Genomic DNA, 13,623 nt, shown 5'->3' on the forward strand with positions numbered 1-13,623 from the left:
TTTCTTATCTTTCTTCATGAGCAGTAGAAGCATATGTGTGTGTGTGTGTGTGTGTGTGTTGGGGGAGCACTCACTGTCAGAGAACAACTTGAGGGAGTTGGTTCTCTTATCATGTAGGTTCAGGACATTAAACTCAGGTTATCAGGTTGGTGGCCATTGTTTTTTTTTCCCACTGAGCCATCACCCCAGCCTGGCAGTGGCTTTAAGCATGCATTGCCCAGGAATGGCTTTATTTGGGGCCAGCTCAAGGCTTGCCAGGAGGAATAAGGAAGAGGAAAAGGTTCAAAAGATGAGGACTCCAGCAGTGGAATACAAGATGGTAAAGCTGGAGGCTCAGGAACAGAGCCCTATGTGGATAAGCAGAGCTGAGGCAGAGACTTAGGTGGACAGTTTCCCATGAGAATAACAAAGCCTTTGAGGAACCTGGAGGGATGAGCACCCCTGTGGTCATGTTGGAGAGACAAGATGTCTGTTGTTGAGCATCAGGATTTGGATGGGGCTGGGGTGAAGGGAAGGAGCCCAGAATTGGCTGAGGAGCCCTGGTCTGCCTCTTCACCTTTCTCCCAGTGGGGCTGGCTTGGAGGATACAGAAACTTCTTCTCTCGGGTGCCCGCTGCTGGAGGCTGTGGCTTTGCAGACAGTAAACAGGCATTACTTAAGTCTTGGTTCATGCTGTGAGCAGAGGGCAGGACAAGGGGAAGGAAGTGAGACTCTGCCACTTCTCAGAGCGCTCAGCCGGAGGCTGGCACAGACTCCTCTCAGCAGCCAGAGCCTATATGGGGAAACTGAGGCTGCAGGAAGTAGAGGGAGTTGGTAGAGCTCTGATCCCTACCTCCACAGGCCACAGCTTCCATGACTGTCTCTCCTCCGTAGGTCCCTACTTTGTCCTCTTTCCTGAAGCAGGTCTGGCTCAGAACCACGGCTCAGCTATGTGTATATGGCGCAGTGTTAACTTTTGCAGGGGGATGTAGGCTACTTGAGACCCCTTGAAGGCCTAGCAGCCACACTAATTCTATAGTCACGAGGTTTTGAAATAACTTGTTTCTTCATGTAGGAAGTAACTATAAACATTGCAAAAGACTTCTTCCTTTCTTTTTCTTTTTTGAAAGAAAACTAAGTCCTGTGTGATTCTGCCGTGGGAATGTGACTCTGCTGAGGGACGGTGCCCAGGAGAGCTGTGTCTGGTGCAGGAAGCCTGGTCACACTGTCCTCTTCTATCAGAGTGGGCTTGTTCCCTGCCCTATGGTTCTGAGGACTTCCAGGGCCAGGGGTGGGCTGAGCAAGCACGCCAAGGCTCAAGAACAGTGCTTGCCATGGGGGGGCATTCCCAAATGCTCCTGTTTCTTGTCCTCGCCACGACCACGCTCCATGTTCCCTCCTGTCTTGGACAAAGCCTGAGAGGGCTATGATCCAGGAGCTGCGGAGGCTGGGGACAGACAGACTAAGAGGCATGGAGCTGCACTAGTCTGCATGGGAACCACAGCCCCAGGCACAGACAAGACTACTTAGGAGCCTCTGCTTCTAGCTATGGGGCCAACATCCCAGAAAGGAACAACCAAGTTTTCCCAATACACACATGTACTCCCACATGCAGAAAAGTGCTTACACAGGCACACATACATATGCACAGAAACACAGAATAGTGTTTACACAGGCACCTATACATATAGTCACATAGTATGAAAAGACATGTATGTACATGTACGTGGGCAAATAAAAATACGGTATGGGTCCACATATATACCCCACACAGTTATATGCTTATAATCTATACATATACGAGCACACATGTACAAACACATCCATTTATGCACACATGCAGAGATACATACAGAGACACTAGAGCAAATTTTCCTGCCCTGATGAGATCTGCCCGAATTCTATGTGCCTCTCGCTGTCATCAGACCTATGCTGTACTGATTGTCTGTGGACCTCAGGTTCGGGCCACTTGGGTCTGTAACCTGGTTTAGCAGCAACAACCCTGCATATGCTTTCATCTCCTTGTGTGCAAACTGGGCTCAACATTGCACCCATGTCACGGATCTTAGGCACAAGTACCTATCATGAGCACTCAGACAGCAGCTGGTGGCACAGCTGTTTTTAGGGCTCAGTCTCACCTGGTGTCTGATTCCAGCTGGCAAGGCACTCTTAGTTCCAACTTAGCTGTAGTCACACCAACCACAGCAACCAACATACAGCAGGTCTCACACCACAGTTGGTAAGTCATACTTGGCAGCTTCCTAGGGTTTGAATTAATGTTCAAAGTAGCAAGTCATACTCCCTGGTCCAGGGGGCTGGCCTGACCCTGTGGAGCCCATTTAGATGTTTCTCCTCCACTAGGCTTGAAACCCCTGGAAGGAAAAACACATGGCCATTACTCATATGTAGATTTTACCCTGGCTTCTAAGATAGGCACAGGCTTCCTGGGTCTAGGTTCCTTCAGGGGATTAGCCAGTACCTTGTCTTGGCTTCAGGCATGTTTGTTAAGCATATCCATGTAGATTGTCCTGAAGCTGTTTGTATTTAAATGTTAATTCTACTTCCCCAAGAAGGGCTGCCCAGTCACTGTACTCCAGAGGTGACTATCTGAACCTTCCCATTTTAATTCGTAAAATAAAGGAAAGCCAATGACTGGGTGGGGCCAGGGAGGTCTAAGAGGTCAGAAGATGTGGAGAGGTTGTGGCAAAATGGAGGTTTCCAAGGACCAGTTAGACACAGGTGATATTGATTGGCATTAAATAGCTATGAACATTAAGGATTTCATAAGGGCAGTTTGTATCTTTGTCTATTTGATGTAATCTTGTGTCCAGGGTTTGTGGATTGAGAGTTGAACATATAAACCTGTATGAAAAGCTATCGGGCTGTAGAGTTGTGTTTGTGTGGGATTTTGGGGTACAGAAACACCCCGGGACAGAGGCAGAGAACAAGCAGTAGTAAACCACCAAGGAAAGGGAGTTGTTCAAATGGAGTGAGATCCGGGTGGTGGCTTGGGCCAGGTGCACACGACTCTGTATCAGGGTCGGGCCTGAGGAGTGAGACCTCAGAGCCGATAAAGAGATAAACCGTTTTTTATTTTTTTTAATTTACTACAACATATCCAGACCAGCCAGGAGCCAGAGTGGTTGGCACAGCAGGCCAGGCTCCCGGGGAGAGAACTGATGGGGCTGGACTTAGGGTTCAGAGAACGGCTGGTTGAGACCCCCTAGCTTCTAGCTCTGGCTGTCCCACAGTGGGAACTCACCCTGCTAATACTGGCCAAGATTTGAGATCTGCAAATGTCTGTGTGTATGAGAATGTCAACCAAGGAGGACCGGTGGCAGATCACGAGCTGACAAAACCACACATTTTTAGAGGAAGAAAAGCAAAAGGACAAACACGAGTGACTTCAGTCAGCCAGAAGATGGGAAATCCCATTAAAAACACATGAGAGTATGTAGGCTGGAGACGTCTGGACATTGATGGCACACACAGTATGTCCAAGAGGACCTCGGAAATATGGTTCCTGGCCAGAGGAGCCTCAGGGTTCTACAGAGGAAGACCTGTGGCATCCAGGAGTCACACAAGGCTGAGACTGAACAACACTATATAGGCAACTTGATGCCTACAGTACAACCGACCTAGCGGCAGGGCGGTACATAAGGAGGTAGAGGCTGGGGTCACCATCACTAGCCATCCATCCTGGGCTGTGGAAGTCAGTCTTGTTATCAGTTGTACCGTGAGAGCATACCGTGGGATGGTATACGCTATTGAGGAACTGTGGGAGGCTGGAGGTCACTACTCTTATGTCCTGAGGATCAGAGTGCTAAGTGTGCAGGATGGGAGGCTGTAAGAAAGAGAAGTCAGGTTAAGCTGTACCATTCAGAGGCTCAACTGACAGTGACCTTATCCTAGGTGCCCCATCAGAAGGGGCTCAGAGTTCAAAAGGAGGAGGCCTCCTCTACACTTGCTGAGGGATTAGACCTGAGCCTGAAGGAACCCCTCAGTCTGCTTCCATTGCAGGAACGCAGCAGAGGACAGAGGAGGCATTAGATCTCAGATGAGTAATACAGGCAGGAAGGCGCACTGAGGGATAGCCAGTAAAAAGGCCGTGGTTTGAGCTGGGCATGGTAACACACGCCTTTATCCTATCACTCTGGAGACAGAGACAGGCAGATCTCTGAGTTCAAGGCCAACCTGGTTTATATAGTAGGTGCCAAGACAGCCAAAGGTATGTAGTGAGACCCTGTAAGTAAGGAAGAGAACACCACTGAGCTGTAGTACTGTCTAGGATAACTGAGTGACAGAACAATGTTGCAAAACTACAGTGAGAGGGTTTCTGCAGAAGTTAGGGCGGTGGTCATCTCAGGGTGGGCAGAAGCATACTGGGAAGCTTCTGGGACACAGGTCTTAGGTTGGTATGGAGTGTGGTTAAAGGGAGATTGCCTTAGGAGAATTTACTCTGTGTGTGTGTGTGGTGTGTGTTTAATTATTTTAATTAATTTTGTTCATTTTAAACTTGGGCATTGCAATGGTAATCCCGCTGAGCCAAAATATAGGTTGTCCCAACTAGCCTCGAACTGCCAATTGATCGCTGTACCTCTCTCGATCCGGTGTGCTGCCTCTGGGGCATTCCTTTATTTTCCAACACAAACCTGAACACGTGAATTATTTGCAAGATGGGGCTCTGTTCCCCTCATGTCACAGGGCCATTGCTCTGCCTACTACCAAGAACATCAGAGAACCCTGATGGGTACCAGAGAGACAACAACTGGGTGTGCTGACAGCAGGATCCCCAGAGAGGCTGCACTTGCTGTGGATCAGGGTTGACAGGTGACATGTAAGACTAAGCCTGTCAGTCCTGGGGAGGCTCCCTTCTCTTCTTTAGGTTTTGGGCCCATGAGACACCAGCCCAGCTGTGACTCCCAAGTCTGCTTCTGGCCCAGCATCTGTCCCGATCTTGGTCTTCCAGTGGGCCTGGCTATAGTCTAGACTGGGTGCCCACCATCTTGAGAGTCCCTTGTCCCAGCCTTTATGCAGAGTCAGAACCCAGACCCTTTGGCGTCAGACCATGCGAGCCATCCTCTGCAGATGAGGAAGGAAGTGCCCTGCCCACAGTCATTCTGTGGTACAAGCTGCACCTTCTACCAACTGCTATGGGACATGGCTTGTAGTCGGCAGCAGAGGTATCAGTGTGAGGAATCCGAGGCCCCAGGGACAGTCCTGGCTGGTGACTGACAGAGCCTGAGCAGTGTTTAGACTCCCCATGGAAATGGCATTTGTTTGAAGGCACCATTATCGTGTGCTTCCTGTGTCCTGAGAAACTTTGTTTTCTGAGGCTGGCCTTGTATGTGGTGCAACCATACCTGGACAGATCTTTTCTTTAGGGTTTTCGAGCTCCCACAAATGGGATTCAGACAGAGCAGAGAGGTTGGTGACCAGTCAGTCTGTTCAAGGGTGCCAGGGATAGAGAATAAACCAGAGGTAGGCATTAGGGTATGTGTGGTCTTAGATACCGAGGACCCTGACACTGTCCCTGGGACCTTGTTACAATATCCATTATTAGAGGAGAAAATAAGAGGATCCTGTTGGGATTCTGTAAACCCCACCCCACAGTTACCTGGCAACAGCCAGGTATACTCCACCCCAGTTACCTGACACTATAAAAGGGGCTGCTTGCCTCTTCCTCTCTTGTGTTCTTGCTTTTTGCTCTCCTGCTCTTCCTCTCCCCCCTTTCCCCTCTTCTCCCCATTCCCTTCCCCCCTCTCTTTCCACGTGCTCATGGCCGGCCTCTACTTCTCTCCTCTCTCTCTGCCTCTACCACCCCTCTTAACTTCCCCCATGACCTGAATAAACTCTATCCTGTACTTTATCGTCATGTGGCTGGTCCCTCAGGTGGAAGGGATTCCCTACATGGGTCCCTCAGAGGCCTCCCCCTTTCCCCCATGCCTCACCACCTCCATGGAGCACATCCCCCCCTACTCTCTTCATCTTTTAACCAACATTAGTGCTGAAACCCAGGACACATCTTTTTCCTAACATTCTGTAACAACAACTTTGGTGCCCCGTGTAAGAAGATTAGATTTCTTCACGACCGGACGTCTCTCTTTTCTTTCAGATCCCATGTGGTACAGAGCAGGGGAACAGTGTGCCTTGGGCCTTGTCTGTAACTGCCACAGCAGAACAGGGAAAGGTTAGGTTCCCAGTCTCACTTGAACTTGCCCAGGTTTCAAAAAAAGAAATTTTTTGAAATTAAGGGTTCTCCTGTTTACAAACAAGTTCTCAAAGCCTTTTGGGGGTCCCCTAGACTAATTGCAGGCCCCCACATCCCCTGCACCAAGGAAGGGTGTATAGAATGCTAACATAGCAGAGAAGATCTCCAAGGAGCAGGGTGGGGGTACCCTTTCCAACCACAGCAGAGAAGCCCTTTGAAAGGGCCTGCCAAGCACACACCTCCACCTCCTGCTTCTAGGGAGCTAGAGCTGGGTCAGCCTGAGTTCCCAGGGGAGGGGTGGCCACAGACTACAAAGCAAGGAAGTGTGACCTCACCAGAGGTAAACCGAAGGACACTTCCTCTTTTACTGGCTGGGCCACCTCCAGAAGTTTCTTAAAGCTATAGAAACAAAATGTGTCCTACTCAGCCTGAACAGGTGAGGAAGAAAGAACTCAAATGGTATAGTGGTTTAGATCCGGAAGTGAAGGCAGGGGAGTCAGGGGTTTGATGTCATTCTTGCCTATGATGCAAGCTCAAGGCCAGTCTGGGGTTAATGAATTCCCATCCCCAAAGCTACCTAAACCCAAACAACAACAACAACAAAATCGAACAAGCAAACAACAAAAGAAAGATCTATAAACCAAGTGAACCAGGAGACTTGGTGGTGCTGGAGGTCCAGATGTGGCTTGTAAGGAAAAGATGACGGGGCACCAATGAAAGGAAAAGTCACAGGGCACCAATGTTGTGAAAGGATAACGATCCGAGTCATGGCACCAATGTTAGGGGAAGGATGAAGAGAGTGGGGGGCATATGGCCCATGGAGGTGCGGCGAGGCCTGAGGGCAAGGGAGATGCCTCTGTGGGGTCCATGTTGGGAATCCCTTCCCTGAGGGACCAGCCACACAACAGTATAGTACGGAATAGAGTTTATTCAGGTCATGGGAGAGTTAAGAGGGTGGTAGAGGCAGAGAGAGAGAAGTAGAGGAGTAGAGGCCGGCCATGAGCACGTGGGACAGAGGGGGAAGGGAAGAGGGAGGCTGCAAGAGCACAAGGGCAAGAGAGGCCAAGAGAGAGAGGAGGGGTCAAGCAGCTCTTTTATAGTGTCAGGCCACTGGGGCGGAGCATACCTGGCCACTGCTGGGTAATTGAGAGGTGGGGTATACCTGGCTGTTGCTAAGTAACTGAGGGGTGGGGTTTACAGAATCCCAACATGGCTGACATTAGCCTCACCCAGAGACAGCCAGTGTACAGGTGAGCAAACTGACAAGAGGGTTCCAATGACTCCTGACCCAGAAGCTCACTGATACAGTAGACAGCCTGAGCTATACCCTGCTGAGACACGGAATCTCTAGCTACCAGACTTCCAGGGGGAGGGGTTCTCACCTGGGGAAGTGAGTTTACATCAAAGAGGGGACTGCTGGCACACAGCCTGCTCCCCACCTCTCCCTCCCTGTTTCCTAGGAATCAGAGAAGCCTGTCTACAGACTCCTGCTGTGAAACCACTTCCCTAAATTCAGAAAGGTTTTAGCCCCCCCATTTCTGCCATAGGAGCCCTGATTTCCTTTCCTCTGTGTTCCCTACAGTGCTATTTGTCCCTGTGCCGGGGCCTGTACTCTTCTTAGAGCCCCTGCCTTGTTATCTCTTGGTCTGTTTGCCCGTGGCATTAATAACTTTTCTAATAATAAACTTGTCTTATTGTCCCTTTGGAATATTGAGACCTTTCTCTCTTTTGTCACTTGCTTGAGTGGGAAAGAAAACCAACATTCTTCAACAACATCAGGAAACATCCGCCCTGTCTTGGCTACTAAACAGTGCTGGGTTTCCCAAACTTGTCCTTTTTGGGTTAATGATGAGTTAATTATCTGGATATGACCGACCACGCTATTAGCAATTGATCAACTCAGCTTTCAGCTTTTCTCCGATATCCTGGGCATCTTGGAAAGAGGGTCACCCAGGGTCATGGGCAAGACACAAACGGAGCAAGTTGCTAAGAGAGGCCTCATGGCAAAAGCAGGCAGGCGGAGGTCAGGCACTGAAAATCTTCAGTGGCAGAACATGGGTACTTCAATGTGTCTCATACCTGGGGTAGGGGGTTCTTAGTTAGGGTTTCAATTGCTTTGATGAGACACTAAAAGCAAGTTTGGAAGGAAAGGGTTCATTTGGCTTACACTTCTGTATCACACTGTTCATCAGTGAAGGAAGTCAGAGCAGGAACTCTACGGGACACAAACCTGGAGGCCAAAGCCATGGAGGGAATGTGCTGTTTACTGTCTTTCTCCCCATGGCTTCCTCAGCCTGCAGAAGCCTAGGAATGGCCCCACCCACAATGGGTGGGGCCCTCCACCATCAATCACTAATTTAAAAAATGCCTTCCAGGCCTGCCTACAACTCATCCTATGGAGGCATTTTCTCAGTTGAGGTTCTCTCCTCTCAGATGATGTTAGCTTGTGTCAGGTTGACACAAAACCACGCTGCACAGAGAGTCACCGGGTCTCTGGAGAGAGTAAACATAGGGGCTCCAGATCCCCGAGATCACTTTCCATTTTATGGAGTGGAACCAGTGAGTTTCTCTGAGGGATCCTCCAGGGAAAGGGAAGTTCTTTTGTGTAGTGGCATCTACTGAGTGTGGATCAGAAGTACTCAGATAACAAGCCAGATAATTCTTTATGGCTGGTTCCTCCTCCCCTCCAGGGAGAAAGAGCAAGGGGTATTTCTAGGTTTCTGGATGACTTTGGAATGAGGGACTCTAATTCCTCATGGGAAATGGACAGGAGGAATATGGGCAAGAGGGGTCAAATGTCCCTCAGTGCCCTTTAGTTCAGAGTCCCAAGAAGGCCCAAATACTGTGGTGTAAAGGTGTGAACCCAAACAATAGTGAAAGTACACACATGGTTCTAAGCTTATCTAACACCACAACTCCGACGTTCCAGCAGAAGCCCTCCTCCACATCCTGGAAATGCCCAAGAATCTCCGTGTGGACTGCTAGGCTTTTATTTTTCCCTGTTCAGTCATTGGATAGGACCTTGATCAAGTCTTGAAGGTCAGGTCAGGCTGGAAGTTTCCATCAGAATGCCGACAAAGCAGGTGTTTAGATGTGAGAAATCAGCAAGCAGGAAATGCCTCTGGGAAAGCCAAGCAGAGGTTTCTGAATTTGTCCTTAAATTGATGAGTGACAAAGACTTTCAGAGGAATCTGGGAAATCTAAAAGCCTCGTGGAGCCCTCAAGACCAAGATTCTCTTGGACTATACAAGAGCTGATTTTACATAAGCAATTTGAAGATTTCATGCTAAGGAATCGGTGGGGAAAAGAGCCATAGACTGACAGGCTGACTCAAGCCATTCCCATTTCTTTAGGGACCTGAACGATGAATAGCTCAGCCATTAATCCTGAGTATGATGCCCAGGACCTACACGGAGAGATCCAGTTCCTGCAGGATGCCCTCTGACCTGCACATGTGTAGTGTGGCATGTGTTGGCACGAACTCGAATGTGCACATGCTCCCTCTTGCGCACCCCCCTACTCACCCCCCCAAATATGTAATTATTAAAACTACACTAAACCGGGTCTGGACAGGTGACTTAGCAGTTAAGAGCATCTGTGGCTCAGAAGACACAAGCTGTTCCCAGCTGTTTACAACTCTAGTTCCAGAAGATCTGATGCCTTCTTCTGGCCTCTTGTGGCACCAGGCACGCGTGTGGTACACATACATTCAGGCAAAGCACTTTTTAAACAAATTAAAACAGATAGGCTATAGGCTCACAGTGGTTGTAAGGAAAGTCCATGGTAAATACAAACCTGCACAGGCTTTAAGAAATCCCCACACCTCCATGCTTGAGGGAGACTGAAATGGGGGTTATGACCTGAGACACTCCTGGGATCCAGCACTGTGTAGGAGGTTCTCACAAGTCTGTCCCCCACCCTGCTTGGGGACACTTGTGACCTGGAGAAGCACAGTAGTGTTGGAAGGTCAGCAGCCAGGTTCTGGTTCCTTGTTACCATAGACCATATATCTTCAAGAAAGGAAAACTAGGGGAAGGAGAGATGGCTCAGCGGTTAAGAGCACTGACTGCTCTTCCAGAGATTCCGAGTTCAAATCCCAGCAACGACATGGTAGCTCACAAACATCTGTAATGAGATCTGATGCCTTCTGGTGTGTTTAATAAATCAATCTTTAAAATTTTTTTTAAAGAGAGGGAAACTAGCTCAGGAAGCCTGGGCACATTCCAGGCAAGCATGTGGGAGCTCCCAAGATTTGAGTGTGATTCTGCATCCCCTTGACCGTAAAGTATGGCCCAGAGAAAGGTCTGGTATGACTCCACAGCTTAAACAGTAGATGTTCAGTGTTCATGTGTCAAATAGGTGGATTTGTCTAAGATGCTCTTGCCATGAAACTCAAAGTAGTGTCCAAAAGAAAGGAGTTTAGATGCCATTAAAACAAGCAAAATGAGCCAGCATTAACCTTAATTGTCCATTTTATTTAGCTCAGAATACCGAATAGAATCTCACATCATTACATGATCGATGAACAGATGAATCACAAGGTAGCCAGCCTTCCTGTTCTATAAGTCTGTTCAATCTTGAAACCAGTGCTCAGACAGGCTGAGTATTATAAATTGGGTAAGGACAGAAGCGGTGGGTGCCCGAGAGGAATCTCCCACCCTTCACCTGCACCCTGTGGCAGCTTGATTGGGCCCTAACCTGGACCAATCCAGCACTGTGGCTCCCTTTCCAAAATCCCATCAATCTGCCTTTCGGAGCCTGTCCTGGCAGCAGCTGAATAAACTGTTCCCACTGAAACTCCCACTACAAAAACATGGCAACAGTACATTTGTTCGCTCATTCATTCCATTCACTCACCAATGCCTTTGCGTACAGATCATGTGCTGGGCACCATGCAGGGAGAAGTTACACAAATCAGGGCCTCCACAGGGTTGAGCTTCCCTAGGGGTCTGTACATTCCTCACAGCTCAGCTTGTGGCTTAGCTCTTGCTCTGTAAACTCGGCCCTGTTTTCTGCCTTATTTGGCTCTCTCCCCATCTTTACAGGTCTCATTCTTCTATAAGTCTCTGGACTTTGCCTCCCCCACTCACTGCAATGCAGGATGGACTCATCTTAGCCAATCACAGCCACAGAGATCTTATGTTCGAAATCAGCCGTTCAACCTGTGGGCAGAGACCTCTGTGGGTTGAATGATTGGCCTTTGCACAGGAGGCTTGTATCAGACATCTACATTATAATTCACAATAGCAATAGCAAAATTACATTTATGAGGTAGCAACAAAAAGAATTCATTACAACATGAGGAAATGTACAGAGAATTTAGAGCAATGGTTCTTGACCTTCCTAATGCTGCAACCCTTTAGTACATTTCCTCAGGCTCTGGGGGAATTTCCCAGCACTTCGGCTCTGTCTCCAAGTCATCTCACAAATACTCTTGTCTTGGTGGATTATTCCCTTTAGGTCCAGCTAACACACCTGAAGTTGTCAGACCTGAAAGAGTTGGGCTGAGTATTGGACCGGGACAGAAAGACCAATGTACATGGCCCACGACCAGCAGGCTGGTCTGAGGACATGTATACCGGCTACATGACTAGGACAAAGACAGATGAATTTGGTTGGGTTGACCCAGTCATCTTGTTTGGTCAGTTAAAAGTGGAAAGTTATGACAGACATGTTTCTGGGGGTATTGGAAAGAGATCATGCTTGGTAGATGGGGACAGGACTAAATTTGGTATGCTGAGCCATGGTGGGATAGGGTCTTCGAGGAGATGTCTTCCGAGGAGATGCCTGGTACCTTGGGAATCACTTTGGGAGGCTGGTCTGATAGCTGACATGCCATCCTCACTCCATGCCAGAGCAGAGATGTGTCCATCTGATGTGCTGAGCTAGGGAGGCATGGTGTTGAGACTAGTGGAAAGGAAGAGGATAGGGGAGGGGGAGGGCTGGAGGTGTTGGCTGATCCAGCAGGAGTAGAATACAGATCCAGGACCCTGAAAACTTCCTGGTGATGAGCCAGTAAAGAGGCTGCCACAGGGGGCAGTGAGACCCTCACAATGCTCCACTATGCTGAGAAGAGCACTCAGCCTACAGCAGTAGCCCCAGGGTATAGTCACAGAGAATGTGGTACAAGACACTGCTCCCCCAGAGCAGGTTGGACACAGTTCTCAGCTCTGGGACCAAGCTGGGTTTCAGGTAGTCAAAGTGTCTAGAGCCAAACAAAGCGAGTTTAAGAAACCCATCTTCTAGAGAGATGGCTCAGCAGTTAGCAGCATTGGCTGCTCTTCCAGAGGATCTGGGATGGAACTCCAGCATCTATATAGCCTCCTCTCACAACTAACTCCCATCTCATGGGATTAAAGCTGTCTTCTGGCCTCTGAACTGTATGCAAATGGTATACAGATAAGCATGCAATCAAAAACGCCCACACACACACACACACACACACACCCACACACCCACACAGAGCAAGATTAACATTACAAAAAGAAATTCATAATGCTGGCTAGTCTCATATGTCAACTTGACACACAAACTAGTGTTTTGAAAGGAGGATAATCTCAATTAAGAAAATGTTTCCATAAGATCGAGCCGGTAAAGCATCTTCTATTAGTTATTGATGGGTGAGGACCAAGCCCATTGTAGATGGTATCATCCTTGGGATGAATTTCTGGGTTCCATAAGACAAGCAGGCTGAATAAGCCACTAAACACCCTTCCATGGTCTCTGCATCCGTTCCTGCTTCCAGGTTCCTTGCCATGCTCAAGTTCCTGTTCTGATTTCTTTTAGTGATGAATGTCAATGTAAGCCAAATAAACCCTTTCCTTCCTGTCTTAGGGTTTGTATTCCTTCACAAACATGACCAAGAAGCAAATTGGAGATGAAAGGGCTTATTCCACTTACACTTCCATATTGCTGATCATCACCAAAGGAATTCAGCACAGGAACTCACACAGGGAAGAAACCTAAAGGCACGGACTGATAAAACTTGCTCAGCCTGGTTTCTTATAAAACCCAGGACTACCAGCCCAGGGATGGCATCACCCACAATGGGCTGGGCTCTCTCCCCTAGATCACTAATTGAGAAAATACTTTACAGCTGGATTTCATGGAGGCATTTTCCTCAAGGGAGGCTCCTTTCTGTGATGACTCCAGCTGTGCCAAGTTGACACACAAAACCAGCCAATATAACTGATCCCTTGTTAACTTGACACAAACATTACTATTAAGCCTTAATCCTTGCTTTCATGTTCATCCAAGATCTAAATAACTTTAGAAAGTCCCACAGTCTTTACAAATTCTTACATATTAAAATTTTGATCCCTTTAAAATTCAAAGTCTTTACAATTTAAAGTCTCTTAACTGTGGACTCCACTAAAATACTTTCAAAAGCAAAACCAAATTCTAACTGTCCAGTGTCTGAGATCCACTCACAA

The sequence above is a fragment of the Micromys minutus genome, assembly GCF_963924665.1.
Source record: "Micromys minutus genome assembly, chromosome: 27".
NCBI classification, from domain to species: domain Eukaryota; kingdom Metazoa; phylum Chordata; class Mammalia; order Rodentia; family Muridae; genus Micromys; species Micromys minutus.